This window comes from Podarcis filfolensis, assembly GCF_964270895.1.
Source record: "Podarcis filfolensis genome assembly, chromosome: 2".
NCBI classification, from domain to species: Eukaryota; Metazoa; Chordata; class Lepidosauria; order Squamata; family Lacertidae; genus Podarcis; species Podarcis filfolensis.
Window position 1 is genome coordinate 53605537 of NC_139605.1, and position 20399 is coordinate 53625935.

The following is a 20399-nucleotide window of genomic DNA, read 5'->3' on the forward strand; positions in this document are numbered from 1 at the left end:
CTTTTCTTCCATGTGATGATAGCCAATGGCTGGTGGTGAGTCACCAGCAGGAGGAGACCTGGTCCTCTTTCTCTCGGCCACAGTGGATACCCAAAAAAATCCCTACTGCTCTTTCAGAAGTAATGCATTAATTTGCAGGGAGAGTATGGCTTTCTAGTTGTGCCTTCTACTGTGCCCCTTTCAGGGCTACAAAATTCAAGAGCCCTGGTTTTAATGCCAGCTCCTTCAAACCTTACATGTTGGGAATGTTTTGTCTGGGTGTAAAGGCGAGGACAATGAATGACCTTAACCTTTCTTCCAGTTCACAACTGTGTAGATTCATAATCACTTTACAAGAGCTGAACTCTCTTCCGGGTCTCATATACAGTGGTACCTCGGGTTACATACGCTTCAGGTTACATATGCTTCAGGTTACGGACTCTGCTAACCCAGAAATAGTACCTCGGGTTAAGAACTTTGCTTCAGGATTAGAACAGAAATCGTACACCGGTGGAGCGGCAGCAGTGGGAGGCCCCATAAGCTAAAGTGGTGCTTCAGGTTAAGAACAGTTTCAGGTTAAAAACGGACCTCCGGAACGAATTAAGTACTTAACCCGAGGTACCACTGTATTCCTTAGAGTCTTCTAAGGAATCAGAGTCTTCTGCATACACTAGCTCACCAAAACCAAACAGGGGCACCCCTTATCACCACCCCTTTGCCTGTGCCATCATTAAATGAGATGATCATTAAAGAGTTCATCAGAGTATGGAGTGATTCTGCTGTGACCTAGCGATGCCTGCCAAGGGCAGAAAGAGGGTCAAAAGACTGTGTCCACACTGTGTGTGTGTACGATTCCGGCAAACTAAACATTTCCTGGCAAGCAACTTGTGGGAACAACTGCCTTTCTCGCCTCCGCTTCTCCTCCATGAGGACTAGGGGGCTGCAGAGAAGATCTTCCGCGAAGCGCAATCTAATGTCACAACACAGGAAAGTCCTCGCTCAAGCTTGGCCCGGATCAGCCCGAACCCGCCTGCAAAGTTGCAAGGGCGCTCTAGTCTAGCGACACATCTCCAACCACAGACGGCGCGGAAGGGAAAACGCAGCGAAACTCACCTGCTTCTCCAGCTCGGGACGACCCTCGCTTTCCTTGCCGCCGCTGCCGCCGAAGGGGGGCGCTCCGAGCCGGGTGCTGGGGAGGGGGAAGCGCCTCTCCGGAGTCTCGCCGCCAGTACCGATGGAGGGTAAGATCCGCCTAAATTCTGGGGGTCAGATCCTCGCAGTCCCCCACGGGGTGTCCGTTCCCTGTGTCTCCCTCTCCCGTGGCTGGCTGAGGAGCGAGGGGCTGCCCGGCTTCTCCTCCCCGCTCTAACTCTCTCCAACCCGCAGCGCCGGCGAGTCAACCCAAAGGGGTGGAGCTGGCTCGAGCGGCGGATCCGAAGTGGCTCCCGCAGGCGTCAAGAGTTGAAGACTCCCTGGGTGGGGCGTCGATCAATGCCGGGAGCCAGCAGAGGAGAAAGGCAGGAGCGGAGCGCGGGGCCCACGCCCGGCAGAAGCAGCAGCAGGCGCGATCGGGAGAAGCGGGCCGCCCGGGGCGGGGAAGGGCCAGCCGCCGCCCTCGGCCACGTGCCCGCGCCCACCCGCTTTGCTCTCCACAACCGCGTGGGCTTGCCCGTCGCCCCTTTCCACGGGAGCGGGCCCCGGAAAACCGGAAGGACACTCACTCTTTTGGATGGCTAGAGCCGGCCATGATACTGGCAGTAACTTCACTGCTCTCCAAGTGAAGTTAGCCAGTCCTTCCATGAGTTGGGGTTGTAGCCTATGCTAGGCCTACGCCAGAGTGGACCCATTGATGTTAACGGACAGGACTAACCAAGGTTCATTAATGTCAATGGGTCTACTCTTGAGTTGCGACCCTGGATGCTCTGACCCCCTCATGCTATGCCCAAGCTTCCTTCTTCAAGGGCTTGCAAAAAAATAAAGAAGAGGTACAGTGGTACCTCTGGTTAAGTACTTAATTCATTCTGGAGGTCCATTCTTAACCTGAAACTGTTCTTAACCTGAAGCACCACTTTAGCTAATGGGGCCTCCTGCTGCCGCTGGAGCACGATTTCTGCCCTCATCCTGAAGCAAAGTTCTTAACCTGAAGCACTATTTCTGGGTTAGCGGAGTCTGTAACCTAAAGCCTATGTAACCAGAAGTGTATGTAACGCGAGGTACCACTGTATTTAGAATTCAAACCGTACTGCAATAAAACATGTATTATAAGAAATAAAAGAAGCAATAAAAACACAAATGTTAAATCAGTATGAATATTTAATACAGGCATGCCATAGACCACCCAAATGAAGCTTGCAGAGGCACCATGGGGGAAGGGGGCTGGATGGGACACACAGGGCACCTGGGGAGTGTTCAGCTCTTCCAGCTTCTCTGGTTGGGATGTTACCCCTCAGGGTTTGGGTTTGTTTTTTGGTCAGGCTGTTTTTATACCAACCCCCTCCCCATACTTGTGATCCTAAGCTCCTGTCTCACACCTGTCCCTATGCTCCACTGCTGGCAGCAGGGGGCTGGAGGAGGTGCACACACCCAAGCAATATTGCTCCCAGAAGGGCCTCCTTTTGCTACAGCTCCATGACCCCAGTATTTGCTATTTCTATTGTCCATTCTTGGGCCTCCTTTGCAAGAGCAAGGCGGGTGGAACAGGCTGCAAGGCCCTTTATGACCTTGCAGTCTGCTAACAGAGGCGCAGTCTTTAGCATGGGGTTCTGGGAAAGTTCATGGCTGCTAGTGCAGCCAGCTCTTACTGTAAGGCATTCTCTCTGCCTCCCACTCTTTCTCGGACAGCGGGGTTGCTCACTTCCCCCACTCCCAGCATCTTGTAGAACAGGTTACTGGCTGGCGATTCCCCCCAAGGGCCTGTGGCTTTCCTTTGCTCAGCTACCAGAATGCAACTTGACTTTAATGTATTGCACTTTAAAAACTGAAGTCTTTCCCAGCTGCTGGGAATCAAGAGGGCTATAGAGTGTATGCTGGCTTGTTTATTAATGAATTGTTGGGCGGTGTGTGTGTCTATATTTCTGTAGGATCTCTACATATACTCTATATATAGTGAGTGTATATACTCTATATATACAGATGTGAGTATGTATAACCCACTTTTATATAGTGTTTCCAGCTATCCTCTTTTATGTAGGGTGGTACATGAGAGAGAGAGAGAGAGAGAGAGAGAGAGAGAGAGAGAGAGAGAGAGAGAAGGTACTCTCCAATGCATAAGGAGGTAACAAAGCCATGCAATTCTTTACTGTCACCTTTTGTTTCTGTTGACTACCCCCTCAGCAGTGAGACATGGAGGGGGGCATTAAAAACCATGCATCTGCTGTAATGTGTACATATGCAGTACATATGCATTGGGAAGCAGCAGATAGTTGTGACTTTGGGGTGTGTGTTTTTAATAAAATAGATGCATATGCAATTCCCAGATGACTCTAAATGTGATTTTGACACGGAAGGGGTCTTATGACTATGGCAGACACCACAGATTCAAGCATGTCATTTGGCATCTATAGTCAAAGTTGCAGGTCATATTGCCTTGTAAAATGCCTAACTTGAGCCTGCTAACTGTGTAATGAGAACTCCCTGTAATAGTCAACTCGGGTGGTGAGTACCGATAGAAATGGAGTGAAAACAGGGCCACTGAGAAATGAGGAAGGCATCAGCTTGTACTTGGGGGTTTGTAGAAGCATATTTAAACAAAAAGCAAAAAATATTCCCTGGTTACTAAGCATGCTCAGTAACCAAAAAATGTTGATTGACGGATGTCAATTGGAAAATAAAAATAGAAAATGGAGCAGGGAGGGAGAGAATGGAATGGCCTGCTGGAGGAGAGCATGACTGGCAGGTTCATGCTTGGAGATGAGATTACATTGCAGCATTTTATTGCAAGTCTCACTTGTAAACATATCATAAAAACAATGACAGTTGGCCTATCCTAAAGACCTACCCTACAGACTCGTGATGGGTTGCAGCATAGCTTTATCTCAGATGCAGCCAAAACTTATGCATGACCCAATGAATTTTATGAATAAATGTGAATAGGAGTGCAGCCTTTATCTATTTATTTAGAAAAACTTGTATACAGCTTACCACAGAAAAAACCCCAAAGCTGTGTACAACATAGAGAAAGACATTGAAGTCATCTTATATTAAAAAGGAATGCCACAGGTGTCATCAGAAATATAGGAGGACTGGAACTAGAACTAATGGGGGAAATGGTTGTGTTTTTAACAAATGTCAGGTGCCCCCTGTGGCTGGTGCCTCCAAAATAACCAAGGGTGGGTATTGCAGAGCATTCCAAAGGGTAGGAGCTACCACAAAGAAAGCCAGGGGCTTTCAGTTGACATAACCTCCATAGTTCTCACTGATGTTGGAAGAAACAGTTGTTGTTGCAAATTGTGCTTCGTTTGAAATCAAACCTATGGTAGGAATTTAAAGACCTGATGAAGTCAAGAATTTTGCCAAAGGAAGACCTGGCAACTATACATACTTAAGTGCCTTCCTCAACTGCAATTCATTCTGACGTGAGTAATGTTTAATCCACGAGAAAACCAATCCACATAGCAGCATTACAGATACTCAATTTACATCTGTTTTATTTAAAGAAAAATATGATCAGATTGCTCAAATGTTTTGTTGCTGTTGTTGCTGCACCCCTATCCTCAGTAACGGATGAAACAGGAGGTAGCATATTACCATCATCAAGACTAGTGGTCACTGATATACAGCATGAGTCTGTCTACTCCACTTCTAAAGCCATCTAAGCTACTGGACATCACTACATCTTCTGGCAGTGAAAACCACAATCATTGTGTGAATAAGTGCTTCCTTTTGTCTGTCCTTTATATAAGCAAACAAACGTTGCTTACTGGGAACTTTTCAAGCAGTGAAAAGTTGCCTCAAGAAATTAAAACTGCCTCTGCTCAAAAGATGCTCCAGCTACTAGCATGTTTTAAAATGGGCTAGTTGCATCAGCAGAAAAGTTAAGACTCCCAAGTCTAGTCTGTATAGCTCCGGGCTGTGGTTAATTTAACCACAGTTTGTTTGTCCAAAACCCTGCCCAGTGGCTATAGTATGTGCATTGCCAACGAACTTTAACCTGAAGGCATGGTGTATTGTTGGCTTATGAACCTTGCTTTGTTTAGCTATGGCTTCCCAACATGTGCACACCTGGCAACCTTCATTAACCCTGATTTGTTTGGCTGTCCCACCCCAGTCACTCATCAAGGTACAAAAGCATGAGGCAAGAGGAGCTAGAAAACAAATAAAGCCTTAAAGAAACAAACTATGGTTTATTTAATTGTGGGACAGTTCATGGTTAATTCATGGTTTGTTAAACAAACTACGGCTTAGTGTTATGTGCGAAACAGGCCTATGTTAAGAAAGCAGTCAACTGGTGCAGCAGAGAGCAAACTATTCTCATAAAATCTGGTAATAAACACATTCATGGGATATCTGTAATACTGGATCGAAATTATGCATTCTTTCACAGTCTGTAAATTGCACAATATGGAGCCTAATTGTGTGCAGGCTTACTCAGAAGTAAGAGTGTATAAACTGAGTAGGACTTGCTCCCAGCTAACTCTGCATAGAATCTTAGTCTTATATATGTAAAATTTTTATTTTGTTGCACAACTCTTTACAAATCCTAATTATGGCCACAATGAACTTAATCAGGCTTGAACACAATCAGTATAATTTGAAGGTGTGCTTCAGAATGGTGTTTAAATTCAGCTACAAATTAGAAATGGCTACACAGTGAGCAGGATAAAGAAACAGGCGCAGTCCAAGTTTATGGGTGAAATGTTAATGTACAAAATTCTTCACTGATTAAAGTGAGATTTCAAAACGACTCTGCCAGAATTGCCAAGTTTACAAAAACTCAGTATTAGAAACTTGGCAAGCAGCAAAACCAACAGAGAATTTTGTGATACCATAAACACTGGCAGATTTATTGTGGCACGAGTGGGTTTCCTTTATTTATGGCTATATCCTATGCTAGCAGCCTTGGCGAGAGCACATAAATCATGTGACATTCCCAACACAACAACAGCTGACATAAAAAAGAGCTATCAGGTATGAATAAAGTAAAGTAGGTATTATTGCAGTGGGTTGGGAGTACAGCTTTTTTTTTTTTTTTTACACCAGTGAGCAGTGGCAGTAGAAATGAGGGAAGAAGAATGACGCTTTCTTTTCAAAAGCTGGCTTTCTTATTTCCGTTCTATAAATTACCACCTGCATATATGATAGGGATAATCTTGTTCGACCGAGGGTAGTGGTGTAGTGGCTAGACTGTTGGGCTCTGGAAACCTAGGTTCAGTTCTCTGCACAGTCATGAAACTCACTGGGTGACTTTGGGCCAGACACTTTCTCAACTTAACCTACCACAAAGGTTAATAGGGTTGCACTGAGGTATAAAGGGGGCATATATTATATACTGCCTAGAGTTCATTGGATAATGATTATTAAGAATATAAGAATGGCCTGCTGGATCAGGCCAGTGACCCATCATCATCATCATCATCAACCATAGCTAAAACAATGCTCAAGGCGGCTTACAACATGACAAGATTTACATAATTACTAACATAACAAAAGTCATAAAAAATAAATAAAACACATCAAAAGGTACACAACCAAATGGAAAACTATTTCCACATAAATCATAAAATCTAAAATGAAAAATACAACATTAATATCAATTACAATTTAAAATGACATAGGTAAAAAAGAAAAACAATTTTAAAAAGGAGCCCTCTCTGTCGAGCAGCAGCAGCAGCAGCAGCAGCAGTCCTTTATGGAGCCTGTCAGGCCCCTGTCCAAGCCAGGTGGAGAGAGGCAGGGCAGGGCCCTTCAGGCTCCCAGCAGGCAGTCCTGGTCAGCAGCAGCAGCAGTCCTTTATGGACTGCTTGTTCTCACAGTGGCCAACCAGATGCTTGTGGGAAACCAGCAAGCAGTACCAGAACACACGAGCAATTTCCCCTCCCGTGGTTCCCAGAATCTGGTATTCAGAAGCATTGCTGCCTCCTGCTGTGGAGGCACAATGTGCAGGCTAGTAGCCATTGACAGACTTATCCTCTATGTAATATTGTAAATACTGTAAATAATAATTAGAATGGTTGGGAGGGTACGCTGCATCTACAGGTACATACAGGTGGGAACTGATGCAGTGTACAGGTCACTAGATGCCCCAAAAAAGGAAAAGAGAGAAAGGGAGATGTGTTGAGGTACAGGAGACAGCACAAGCACACCTTGAAGCTCCAGGCCAAGAGATAGGAAGAGATAGATTGCAACACCTGGAGAAAGCCAGTATGAGATTCATATCTGATAGATAAATAGTAAACTGAACAGGTTTCCCTCCACTTACACTCTTCCTCCTCAGCTGCCTCCCAGATGCTTGGCTGCCTCCCAAACAAATGAAAACAAAATTCTTTTGAAGCTTCCAATTTTCCAGCCAGTGCTGCCAAGAATAGCAAGTGCTGTCCAGCTTCAGGCAACTGGTGCTTCGTGCTCTCCACCTTTCTGCCTGTTATCAGCAGAGCCAAGAGGACACCAGGCAACCTCTGCACTGGCCTCACTTCAGCCAACATCGATGATGTGGTGGCGCAAGGGCATATTATACGGCCAGCTCAGCTGATGATATCACTCTTTATTTGTATTTGTATTATTCATTTGTTTTTGTATTTATTATTTACATCCTATTAATCATAGGTCTTCTGGGCAATAAAAGTTCCAAGCAGATTATAAAAGGCAAAAACACAGTGAACATATCATAATTAAATTTAGAAACAGCATAGATTTTTTAAAGCCCTACAGCTACGCTCAAAATTACCTAGTCAAATGGACAGCTAAAAAGTAGAGCTGAGAGCAACACAACCGCAATAAAAGCAGGGAAAAGATCCGTATCAGTCTGACATAATGTTAATTAAGAATGAAAGAGTGATAAAATAATGTTAAAAAGACCTGGAAGCAGGGGGGAAACTAGGCTTTATTTTAACCGGGTCCAAGACCCAGTTTGGGACACCCCCCCCACACACATTTGTATACACATACAGAGAGGCTGGGAGCCTCAGTGGTGACCCTCTGGAGGCTTTGCCCGGGGCAAAAAACCCCAGCAACCTCCCCTGTAGTTATGGCACTGCTTGGAATAATAGAAAGGCCAGATTCAACTAACTGCAGAAGCCTGCACTAGGACTTCCACTCTACTGCTCCTCTTTTTGAGGGGAGTTGGGAGAAACCCCAGAACATTGTGAGGGGGTAGAAAAGGGGAGATTGTTTCGTTGGGCAAGCAGAAATGTTTGCACTGATGGGACATTTGTAACAGGGTGATGTTGAATTTCTCCTGACGTCTTCGCCTGGCACAAAAAAGGCCATCACTATATGCTTTTTTTTAAAAAAAGTAGACGAGTTTGTTCTTTGTTTTTAAAGTGATTAATAACAACAGCGTAGACACCAGGCAAGCCTCTCTTGGTAGAGATTCCATAAACTGAGGAGAGGGCACCACTGAGAAGGCTCTTCTCAGCTCTTAAATAACAAACTCTAGTCTTCTCTCTGTAAACAGCAAAAGTGACTTTCTCAGCTGTTTGAGATAAAGCTGTGGAAGATGGAAAGTAATGTTATTCTGGGATTTCAAAAGAGAGACTCCCATATCTAAGGTGCTTCCAGATGGATGTTTATTGTGAAATCAGTGCTGCTCATGCATGTAATATTTTTTCATCATCCAAACAACACTGTAATGAATGATCAAATGCTGGCCCCTACTTTTTATATATTTAATCTGGAATTTCCTCTTACCATGGAAAATCTGATGAGTAAAAACAAGTTTGTTATACATTTGCAGTCACTGCTAGCGTGGAAGCTCATTAGCACGTGTGTGTGTATGTGTGTGTGTGTGTGGTTTGTCACACTTATTGTGACATTTTGGTGGTTGGCTCTAATGCCACACCCCTGCTTCCAAGGGCTCGCCTAGGAGCACACCTAGCCATTTGTTTCCAGGAGCCCAAAATATATGAATATGCTTCTTTTCAACAACTGTTGTGTACTAGAGGCATGTTTGAACTCTAGCAACCTGTTCAGAAAGAGCTGCTCTCACAAGTCCTTGGTAAGGTATGCATGGGGGATTACTTCAGGGAGTAGGACTACAGTACGTACAGTGGGACTTAATTTTCGTTAAATTGAAAATACCAAGATGTTGTGCAAGGCCTCTTTATTATTTTTGGGCAAGCCTTGGGAAAATATCACCTTTGTGCAAAACCACAGTATTAAATATTTTTAAAAAGAAAAAAAAGAAAAAAACTAATATGGATATTTCCTCCCTGAAAGCATGGGAAACATAAATACATTTGGTAACATTTGCTCTTGCACTTTTGTGCACGTCCTTTAAAATAAATAAATAAATAAATAAATAAACAAACAAACAAATAAATAAATGTGTGTATGCACTAGTACAGAAATATCTGCAGACATGCATACATGCGTGGTCCAGAAAAAGGCAGTGAAGGACAAAAGAGGAGTGAGTGAGGTATAGGAATAGTCCCACCCTCCACACCTCTGTACACATTCCGTCAGGCTCCTCCCACTGGTGTGGACAGCAGTCAGCAGAATAACAATGAATATCCAAGACTGAAACACAGAAATGTGTTGAAAGCTAATATTCCAATTGCACATACAGCGAAATCAGAACTGAATGAACCATTTGTGATGTCAAAACAAAAAAAAATTTTTTCTTTCCAGTAGCACCTTAAAGACCAACTAAGTTAGTTCTTGGTATGAGCTTTCGTGTGCATGCACACTTCGTCAGATACCATGCACACGAAAGCTCATACCAAGAACTAACTTAGTTGGTCTTTAAGGTGCTACTGGAAAGAAAAAATTTTTTTTGTTTTGACTATGGCAGACCAACACGGCTACCTATCTGTAACTGGAACATTTGTGATGTGAGGCTCTCATCTGGAAGCATCCCTCTCCATTGGGAATCAATCGTACTTAACACTGATTTTATGCTTTCTAGCATGATAAACATAAACAGCATGAACTGTTTTCTACCAGCAGTGCTCTGCAAAAAACTGAAGTGGTAACTGGTCCTCGAGACTGAAACTCCCTTCTGACCAATCTCTTTTAGGATATGAATAAAGATTCACATCTGCCCTGGGAAGGAAAGAAGAGCCCACTGGAGTAGCCTTCATCCCATTGTTATACTTCAGTATTTATTTCCTACTTGTAAAACAGGAGTAATAACGGCTTTCCACACAATACAGTTGTAGGAACAAAATACGTAACTATTATCCGCTATCATTAGTCTTGGTAGTAATGGGAGCTGTAGTTTGTTAAGGGTGCTGGGAATTGTAGCTTGGTAAGGGGCAAGCTAGTTTCCAGGATTCTTGGGGGGAAGCCATGTGTTTTAAATGTGGTGCAGATGTGACGCCAGAGACACAGTGGGCAAGATGTTTATCTTTACTTAATTTCAGTTGTGTATCCTACCTTTCAGCAGGATATTCTCAAGGCAGCTTACATTCACTTCATAAAAACCCGTAGTTTAAGAGCGCATTTGTGAACAAAATAAATGAGCCCTTTTCTAAGCAGCTGAGCCTGTTCTTCAACTTGGCAGTCTGCCTGGGGGATGGGTTTCCGTCATAGCGGTGCTGGTCATCAAACCCACATGCTGGCAGTCAGTCATGTTAGTGGTTTGTTGGGTCATCCTTCCTTGCAGGCCTTGTCATTGGTCGCCTTTGGCAAGCAGCCCGGAGGGATGTTCTTATATGGAAGCTTTTTTTATTATTATTTGGGCACTTGTGGCAGCATTGAAAAGCTCATGGAAGCTGACAGCACTTGAGGAAAATGAGGACAAGTGGGTGGGGGAAACTCTTGAAAGCCAACCTGCTTGTCTTTTCCATTATGAACAATTATTTAAAGCAGCATTTTGGTCTAGTATTCCTGTACCCTTCAAGAAATGCTCTGGTGCCTCATGCACCAGCTTATTTTATCTGAGAGAAGGGTGAGCAACAGCAGCAGTGCCTTATCTCCCGTATTTAGAATAGTTAGTGAGGTCATACTCTCTGGAGCAGGGAGATGTAAACATTTCCCAGCACTTCACCCTCTTGCTGTCTTGGCTCCTGTGTGTTGTTTAGGCTGTGGGTAGCCTGTTCCGGTGTGAAAGTCTCCTGTCTTCTTCTCTGAGCAGAACACACAGCCAAGGTCAGGACCAACTAAAGATAGATAAGTGGAGCTTGGAGAATCTCTCCTCATATAACAGACCTGTGTGCTGATTAGTCCAATTGTAGCATAACCTATGTAGCATAGCCAAATGACATGACAGCATCACAAACTTCCCCATGCTGATGTGCATGTTTGTCGTGGTCATTTAAATAATAATAATAATATGCACAATATGTTGAAGATGGCAAGGATGTAGGAACATCCCATTTCCTCCATGTTTGTTTATTCCTCACTTTCTTCTCTTGACCTATATCCTCACTCACACAGATAACTTCATGTACCCCCATAGCAGAGCAGACCTTGTTGCTCTTCTGTAATATGGCCCCCTGGCCAAAATTTGGTGCCCCCAAGTGGATCTTCTCAATTATGGATCTTCTCAATTTTGCACCATCTCAGCTTGGCCCCCTGTGCAGTGGAGCCGCCCGCACCACACTAAATCTGGTGCTGCCTATAGGCAACAATTTAACAGAGTCTTATAGGCAACAAGGGACACGGGTGGCACTGTGGGTTAAACCACAGAGCCTAGGACTCGCTGATCAGAAGGTCGGCGGTTCAAATCCCTGCGATGGAGTGAGCTCCTGTTGCTCGGTCCCTGCTCCTGCCAACCTAGCATTTCGAAAGCACATCAAAGTGCAAGTAGATAAATAGGTACCGCTCCGGCGGGAAGGTAAACGGCATTTCTGTGCACTGCTCTGGTTCGCCAGAAGTGGCTTAGTCATGCTGGCCACATGACCCGGAAGCTGTACGCCGGCTCCCTCGGCCAATAAAGCGAGATGAGCACCACAACCCCAGAGTCGGTCACGACTGGACCTAATGGTCAGGGGTCCCTTTACCTTTACCTATAGGCAACAAAGGTGTATAGTGTATAGTGAAAGGTTCAGCGGCCTTAGTATGTTTCCATTTCTAAACAGACTTGCAGACAGAATGATTTCTTAGTTCAATGGGGGTTACTCCCAAGTAAGTATCTAGGTGACCTGTTGATTTTATTGCAGGCTAGTGGTTAGCTGCTGTGAAACAAGATAAGTTATTACATCACTGTAATAAGCAGGCTCGAGCATTTACATGGTCAGCCTTCTCCAACTTCAAATAGCACAGATGTTGTATTCCCTTACCACTAACTGCTACAGTTCATGAGTACAAGGCCCTAGAGACAGGATTTGGGCGAGATGGATAATCAGACTGATCCAGCCCTGCAGTTTCCTTTAAACCATGTCCCACTTCATCCAGCTTTGCCAGTTCCCCCTTGGGGGAGGGGGGGGGAAGCCTCGCTAGCCTCCAACCCCTGAATTAAACAATGTACGGTTTCAAAGTATTCCAGATCCTGTTGCGGATCTTCTCTGAGTCTTCAGGGACAGGTCATTTTGTTTATGTACAATTCAAAAAACATATTAGTACACTAAATCTTGTTATGTAGACCACAGTTGTGTATGCTGGCCTCCTCTGTCTGCACAATACATTCCTGCCTCATGATTATTAGTGTCTCTGTGTGGTGATGAAGGAACAGAGATAGGAGACAGACAGATCTTGCCTCTCTTCTCTCAGAAGAGTAGAAAGAAAAAGCATCCCACATGCATCAGCATGTAAAGAAACCGCCTGGAAAGTTTTGTTGTGGGAACCATCATGCTTAGAGTCATTTAGGCACAGATAAAACTCATGCAGAGATAACGCAGGTGAAACAGTTTCACAGACAACTGATGTGAATCCTTTGACGGAGGAATTTCAAGAGGCGGGTCTAAGAGTTCTCCCACAGAATGTTCCCTTGTGCTGGTTTTACCAATGTGGCTCTATGTCCTTCAGCTAGGGTGAAGGCAAATACTTGAGATGCTGTGCCTATGTGGATCCTGCTCAATTACAGTACAATTCTAGACAAGTCTGCTCAGTAGTTTGTCTCTTTGAGTTCAATTGGGCTTACTCCCTGGTAAGTGGGCATAGGATTAGAGCAGAAGTCGAAAGAGGTGCATGCTTTTAGGTTGCACGGCCCTATCCAGAACCAAAGCACTGTCAGATATGGCTGAAGTACGTAAGCTTGAAGCGCAGCCACAGTTTAGAACTTCCAAGTCACATTTATTTAAATAGAAGCATTCAGTGCATGCTTATTTGTATCTCTCCCACTGAAACCAATGGGGGCAACAGTGCTTAATGTTGGTTAGATATTAGGCCATGTGCTCTGCGGATGATCAGTGAGTGGCAGAAACTGTGGTGGTGTTTTTGCACTATTCTAGTTAACTGGTATCCATGCTTTAGAATGCCACATTCAAGTGCTCAGCCCAACAAGGCTAAAAACAGATTCTTTCTGAAACCTGAAATAGCTCCATTCTACAACCTGTATTCCAAAACCACAAAGACTCTTGTGGCACCAGATTTATTGTAGCATAAGCTTTCATGGACGAGTGACCATGCTATTTAGTCCGTGAAAGCTTATGCAACCCAAGACCCTTATCGGTAATGTTTATACGTGGTGCATTTGTGATATTTTTATGGACGTTTTGTATATTTATAATAAAAAATAAGCTTATGATACAATAAATCTGTTACTCTTTAAAGTGCCCACAATATTTGTTTTGCAGCAACAGACTGGAAGTTAAAACATTCTGGAAGTTGTTACTATGGCCCACGTCTCCCCAAAACACAGCAGTTCATCCTTCATTACATTCCAGCACCCTGAAACCCACTAGCAGACATTAATTCTTGAGTACATTCCTGCACTCAATAATCTCTAACACCACCATGACATGAAATAACAATATTGTACACAGTTAAGCTTAGCTGAGAAACTACGCCAAGTAGAAATTTGTAGTTATAGACTACCACTTTAGTTACAAGAAGAAATAACTTTTCTGTTACTGCACAATACTGGCTGGGGAAAGTCCATATTAAAGTTCATATTTTTAAAATTCAGAGAACAGGAACAGAAGTTTTCCCTTTAACATGTGTGGAAAATTAATTTTTGCCACTTCTGCCAGGCAGGTACTGACACAGTTTATTAGTCTGCATAATCTGTGAGACCAGATTTGTCATATCCTGTTTGTGTGGAAGCGATAAACAAAAGTTTGAAAACAGGACTACTTTTCAGGGAGCCAGAACTGATCACAGCTCTCTATCGCATATGTAAAGTGACCCCTGACTGTTAAGTCCAGTCGCGGATGACTCTGGGGTTGCGGCGCTCATCTCACTTTATTGGCTGAGGGAGCCGGCATTTGTCCGCAGACAGCTTCCGGGTCATGAGGCCAGCATGATTAAGCCGCTTCTGGCAAACCAGAGTAGAGCACGGAAACGCCATTTACCTTCCCGCCAGAGCAGTACCTATCTATCTACTTGCATTTTGATGTGCTTTCAAGCTGCTAGGTTTGCAGGAGCTGGGACCGAGCAACGGGAGCTCACCCCATTGCGGGGATTCGAACCGCCGACCTTCTGATCGGCAAGCCCTAGGCTCTGTGGTTTAGACCACAGCGCCACCCGCATATGTACTCTATGTCAAATCTGGTCATGGAGAGATTGTGGAAGTAACTGATAGAATAGGAAACAGAAGCACTCAGACATCAATTGTTTCTTAATGTAATACAGTGGTACCTCAGGTTAAGTATTTAATTCGTTCCAGAGGTCCGTACTTAACCTGAAACTGTTCTTAACCTGAAGCACCACTTTAGCTAATGGGGCCTCCCGCTGCCACCGCACTGCTGGAGCACGATTTCTGTTCTCATCCTGAAGCAAAGTTCTTAACCCTAGGTACTATTTCTGGGTTAACAGAGTGTGTAACCTGAAGCATGTGTAACCTGAAGCGTATGTAACCTGAGGTACCACTGTATCAGAACAGGGACATCTGAGCCTTGAGAACAGAATTTAAGAATTTTTGTACACTGTGCGTCATTCTTTTTAAAATCACTAAAATTTGCTCATTACTGTACTTTGAAGCAGTGCTTTTTCAGGGGGTACTCAAGAGTACTCAGTACCAGCACCTCTTTTTGTTGTTAAAAAGTGTGGCACTTACTGTAACAACTTCATGGTGGGTACCGGCACCTATTTTTCTAGGAAAAAAGCACTGCCTAGAAGTACATCCAGGATTTCCCTTGCTTCCAGATTAGGATACGTTCCCATCTCACAACTTGGACTAGAACCCAAAGTCCAAGCTTTTTGAAGGGTGATTTGAATTTCATATGCATTGCACAACCTACTTAGAAGCAAATTGCTCCCACTTTCCATCCATACACAAAGCTACAAAGAGCAAATGAGCTCGAAGGCATTTCCAGTGTCAGGTGTGAAAACGCTCTTACCTCTCCAAACCAAATCTCATTTATGCACTTTCCTGTTTGGCCTGCTCAGGTTTGTTGATTCCAAGTCAGATGGTGTATTTTAGCATTTTCAACATTCATGGCATACGCAGATCCCTGCAAACTATGTACAGAGAATAGTTTAGAGGTGACATATGCATCTAAAGCTTTCCACACACATATGCCACATCCCAGCAAAGCAAATCAGAAATTAGATCAGCAGAGATTTGGGCTCATTTGCCCTAGACCCACCCACCCTCCGTTGCTCTCCTCTCTCCCTTGGGGTCCATTATTGATTTTGCAGGGACAGGCTTCAGCCTTGGGAAAAAGTGGTTTTCTTCAAGCCACCAACCTGACACAGCTCCTATAAAATCCTTGCTGTTTAACATGTTTGGGCTTCAAGGGTAGAACTAATCAATCAGAGCATCAGAGAGGACTCAAAGCCTAAAATATGGAGAGTGCAATAATTAAAACTGGCCAACCAAGAGGCAATGAAAAGGGAAGAGAGCAAAGGCGGGTGGGCCAAGACCAGCAAGCCCAGATCTCTGTTGATCTAATTTTTCTTTTGCTGCCTAGGAATGCAAGCTGGCTCCCCCACAAGCTCTGGCCTGTTTCTGTTACTGCCTGAGAAATCCTGGTTTATACATTAACACCAGCTCCTTCTGGGCCCTTCTCTGTTGATCACATGCCTGACCTTATTAAGCAAGGCATTTCCAGTACTTAATTCATAAAATGAGACGTTCTGGGGCTAAAGTCTGTTTGCAAATCCTAGCCTCTGACTTGGAAAGTCTTTCTCTCAATCCAAGCTTATGTGGGTGCTGATTCTGAATACCAATCACTGGGTAGGCAAAGAATCTCAGGCTGTGCTAAGAGCCACACCTTTCTATTATTTCATAACTTCCAAGGCTCAGGCCTGGCATAAAGTGAAAGTTCTGGGACTACCCTGACAGCACACAACATCTTTGCTCAGAGACCTGCACTGGTTGCTATTTTGCTACTGGGCCAAGATGATGATGATGATGATGATGATGACTGATTAAATTTATATAGCAACCTTCACCTGAAGTTCTCAGGACAGTTCACAGCATAAAATACAGAATAAAGCCACAAAGAACATAATGCTTACACACCTCCAGCTCTCTACCGCCTCCTATCCCAAGACATTCTGCTTCACTGTGGAACAGCCCTGCTACATGTAGTATCTAGATCCTCCTGCTATTGAACCAAAACCCATTTCCCTGCAATTTCCATTTATTTAGTCTGCTCCATCTTCTGCCTCACAAACTTTCAGATAATTCAAACCCTCAATCAAGTCTCTCCTTAATCTTCAATTAATCTTAATGTTCTGCCTTGGTCAGACCACACCTGGAATACTGTGTCCAGTTCTGGGAACCACAATTTAAGAAGGATATTGACAAGCTGTAATGTGTGCAGATGAGGATAATCAAAATAACCAAGAGTCTGGAAACCAAGGTGGAATCTACACGCATATAAAAAAACACTGTGAAAATCCTTTTTAAAAAAAGTTTTGAAAAAAATATATTGAATTTGCTATAGCTCTCCATCGCCATCTAGTGCCAAATGCATATATTGCACTTTATGACACACTTAAAATGTTGATTTGCAGCTGTATAGCCAAGTCCTCAAGCCTTATGAGCAAACAATGACTGAGGGAGTTCCAGGCAATGCTTTGCCTGGAAAAGAGGAGACTTGAGAGGAGATAGGATAGCAACAGCCATCTTCAAATATCAAAAGAATTCCAGGCTATATAATCTGAAATATAGTGTCCTGATCAAGGGAAGTCATAAGTCCTGCTCTGTTCTGTCTTGGTCAGACCACATCTGGAATACTGGGTCCAGCTCTCGGCACCAGAGTTTAAGAAGGATGTTGACAAGCTGGAACGTGTGCAGAGATGTTTAGTTTGGCTAGGAGGAGATGGAGAGGAGATGTGATAGCCATCTTCAAATATCTAAAGGGCTGTCACATGAAAGGTGGTGCATGCTTGTTTTCTCCTGCTACAGAGGATAGGACTCAACCCAATAGCTCAAGTTGCAAGAAAGAAGAGTCCAACTAAACATCAGGAAGCACTTTCTGACAGTAAGAGCTGTTTGACAGCGGAAAGTACTCCCTCACAAGGTGGTGGACCTGGGGCGCCAACTTCAATAAAACATGGAGGGGGGGGGAGCAGGTAAGCCCTGCACTACATAATCGATCAGAAGATGTGTTGTACACACGCCATTTGAATAGCAACGCCCATTAATCTTTGGTGGCTCAAATATATTTACAAATATTCCTGTGTGGTGGTGGACTCTCCTTCCTTGGAGGTTTTTAAGCAGAGGTTGGAAGGCCACCCGTCATGGCTGCTTCAGTTGAGATTCCTGCATTGCAGGGGGTTGGACTAGATGACCCTCGGGGGTCCCTTCCAGCTCCACAATTCTGTGATTCCACAACTAAACATACCCACACTCTTTCCCCACGATATCAAATCCAATTCAGGACCGTCCCAGGGCTTTAGGGAACGGGCAACCTGTACGTTGTAAGAAAGCCAAAATCCGCGAAGACACGTCCAGACCCTAATGAAGGGGAGAACCGTCTTCAGCCGCTACTTCCTCGCCCTTTTCTCCCGCCGCTGCGTCGTCTGAATGAGACGTTCCCGCCTCTGCGAAGGCCTCGGCCCAGTGCACATGCGCAGTGCGACCGCCTGGGCGACTTTTGCAAACACCTGGCAGTCGGCAACTGCAACAGGGACTCCTTTTCCCGCTCAGTTTCCCTCCTGACGGAGTTTGCCACATCAACCGCTCCGCGGCCAGTTTGTGCCTGATTTCGCGCAGCGGCCGGGGCAGCCAGCTGGCCGGCGAGAGCCAGGCAGGCTGCAGGCAGGAGGCCGAGGGACTGGGGGAGAAAAACAAGCCCATAAACTCCATATGGGAGGAAGGAAATTCCCCGCCTGAGCGAGATTCCAGCCCCCTGGAAAAAAGTAAAATAAAAAAGAGAGAAAAGAGCGCGGATTAAAGAAAGAATGCGGGTGGGTTCCCTACGCGTTGGATGGATAGAATCGAGAGGGTGGGGGGACGTTGCTGTGAGGTCTGCGGCCGTCGTTGGGGGGCCAGACCTCCAGAGCTCAGCCAAGTCCCGGATCCCGAGTGCAATACCAGAATCCTGAGGGAAATAAAAGTTAAAAAGAAGGGCACTTTTCACCACTGCCATGGTCCACGCATGTGGGATTAGGAAGGGTACCTCTGCCAGGTCAGTGGACATGGCCCTCCTCAGAAGTTAGCTTCTTTCCTTATACAATGGTACCTCGGGTTACATACGCTTCAGGTTACAGACTCCGCTCACCCAGAAATATAACATCGGGTTAAGAACTTTGCTTCAAGATGAGAACAGAAATCATGCAGCAGCGGCACAGCAGCAGCGGGATGCCCCATTAGCTAAAGTGGTACCTCAGGTTAAGAATAGTTTCAGGTTAAGAACGGACCTCCAGAACAAATTAAGTTCTTAACACGAGGTACCACTGTATACTTTCCTTCATTATGCACCTTGAGGCGCCAGGCAAAAACGTTCTTCTTCAACCAGGCCTTTGCCTGATAGACATCCAATGTGTTGGGGAGCAGGGTTATTAAGTTGCTTTTGTTCTATTTTTATTACGTATTTTGTATTTATATATTGTGATTTAATGTTGTAACCGTCGCGAGACCTGCAGGTATAGGGAGGTATACTAGTACTACTACTAATAGAATCCTCCTGCCCTCAGCTTGGTGATCCAAACTGCAAATGCTTCTTCCTGGCGCTGACATATATTATGCAACATAAACATCGCCTTTCTCCATAATTCATCCACAGGTAGGGCTAATCCATTACTTTTGGAAATGTGCATTTCTGAGCAGATGTGTGAAAAGTGGAACACAGGAGCAGGGAATCTTTGGCCCTCCAGATGCTGCTGAACTACGACTCCCTCCAACTACAGCTCCCATCAGCCCTAGCAAGCACAGCCAATAGCCTGGGATGATAGGAAATGTAGTTTGGCAATGTCTGGAGGGCCAAAGGTTTCCCACAGCTGGTGCAGCTGTCCAAGAATGAGACGTTTTGTAGTGCCTTTTCATAAACGGAAGGGCAATGCCATACTGTGCTGGCATAATGTCCTGAGTAGGTTGGCAGCACCACATTACACATTGTGACAATGTACTGACATAGCATTCCCTACTCTTGACCTCCCATGATCACCATCCCAGTCAACATGACCAATGGTCAAGGATGATGATGATGATAACAACAACAACAACAACAACAACAACAATTTATACCCCGCCCATCTGGCTGGGTTTCCCCAGCCACTCTGGGTGGCTTCCAACAAAATATTAAAATACAGTGGTCTGTTAAACATTAAAAGCTTCCCTAAACAGAGCTGCCTTCAGATGTCTTCTAAAAGTCTGGTAATTCTTATCTTTGACATCTGGTGGGAGGGCATTCCACAAGGTGGGTGCCACTACTGAGAAGGCCCTCTGCCTGGTTCCCTGTAACTTGCCTTCTCACAGTGAGGGAACCACCAGAAGGCCCTTGGAGCTGGACCTCAGTGTCCGGGGAGAAGGATGGGGGTGGAGATACTCCGTCGGGTATACTGGACCGAGGCTGTTTAAAGCTTTAAAGGTCAGCACCAACACTTTGAATTGTGCTCGGAAACGTACTGTAGCCCCAAAACACCTTGGATGACCACAGTTTAGCTCTCCCAGGGTTGCTAAACAATTGTTTCTGGTGTGACCTTGATCTTTAGAGCACATTCCTTTACATGCTTTTACTCAGTTGTAAGTCTCACTACTGAGTAGCCAGCACAATAGACATGACCACCCCTAGCAAGTGCACTCAGAATTGCAGCCTCAAGGAGCTTCC

At 44.7% G+C, this 20399-nt stretch overlaps 2 protein-coding genes across 6 annotated transcripts in view; one reads left to right on the forward strand and one right to left on the reverse strand.

Annotated features, from left to right (window-relative positions):
• Positions 1 to 18163, reverse strand: part of SEMA3B (semaphorin 3B) — a 72984-nt gene extending 54821 nt beyond the window's left edge. For 2 of the 3 annotated variants that reach the window (XR_014545450.1, XM_083603338.1), the window contains exon 1: positions 1093 to 1879. The gene's annotated coding sequence lies outside the window, so the exon portion shown is untranslated. Of the gene's footprint in view, positions 1 to 1092; positions 1880 to 15515; positions 15637 to 17972 lie in introns of those variants that run through there. The other variant, XM_083603339.1, reaches the window with a different exon arrangement.
• Positions 18164 to 18392: 229 nt separating this feature from the next.
• The window catches only part of SLC38A3 (solute carrier family 38 member 3), a 164600-nt gene continuing 162593 nt past the window's right edge, over positions 18393 to 20399 (forward strand). The window contains exons 1-2 of one of the 3 annotated variants that reach the window (XM_083603439.1): positions 18393 to 18489; positions 19267 to 19355. The gene's annotated coding sequence lies outside the window, so the exon portion shown is untranslated. The other 2 variants (XM_083603437.1, XM_083603438.1) reach the window with 2 other exon arrangements.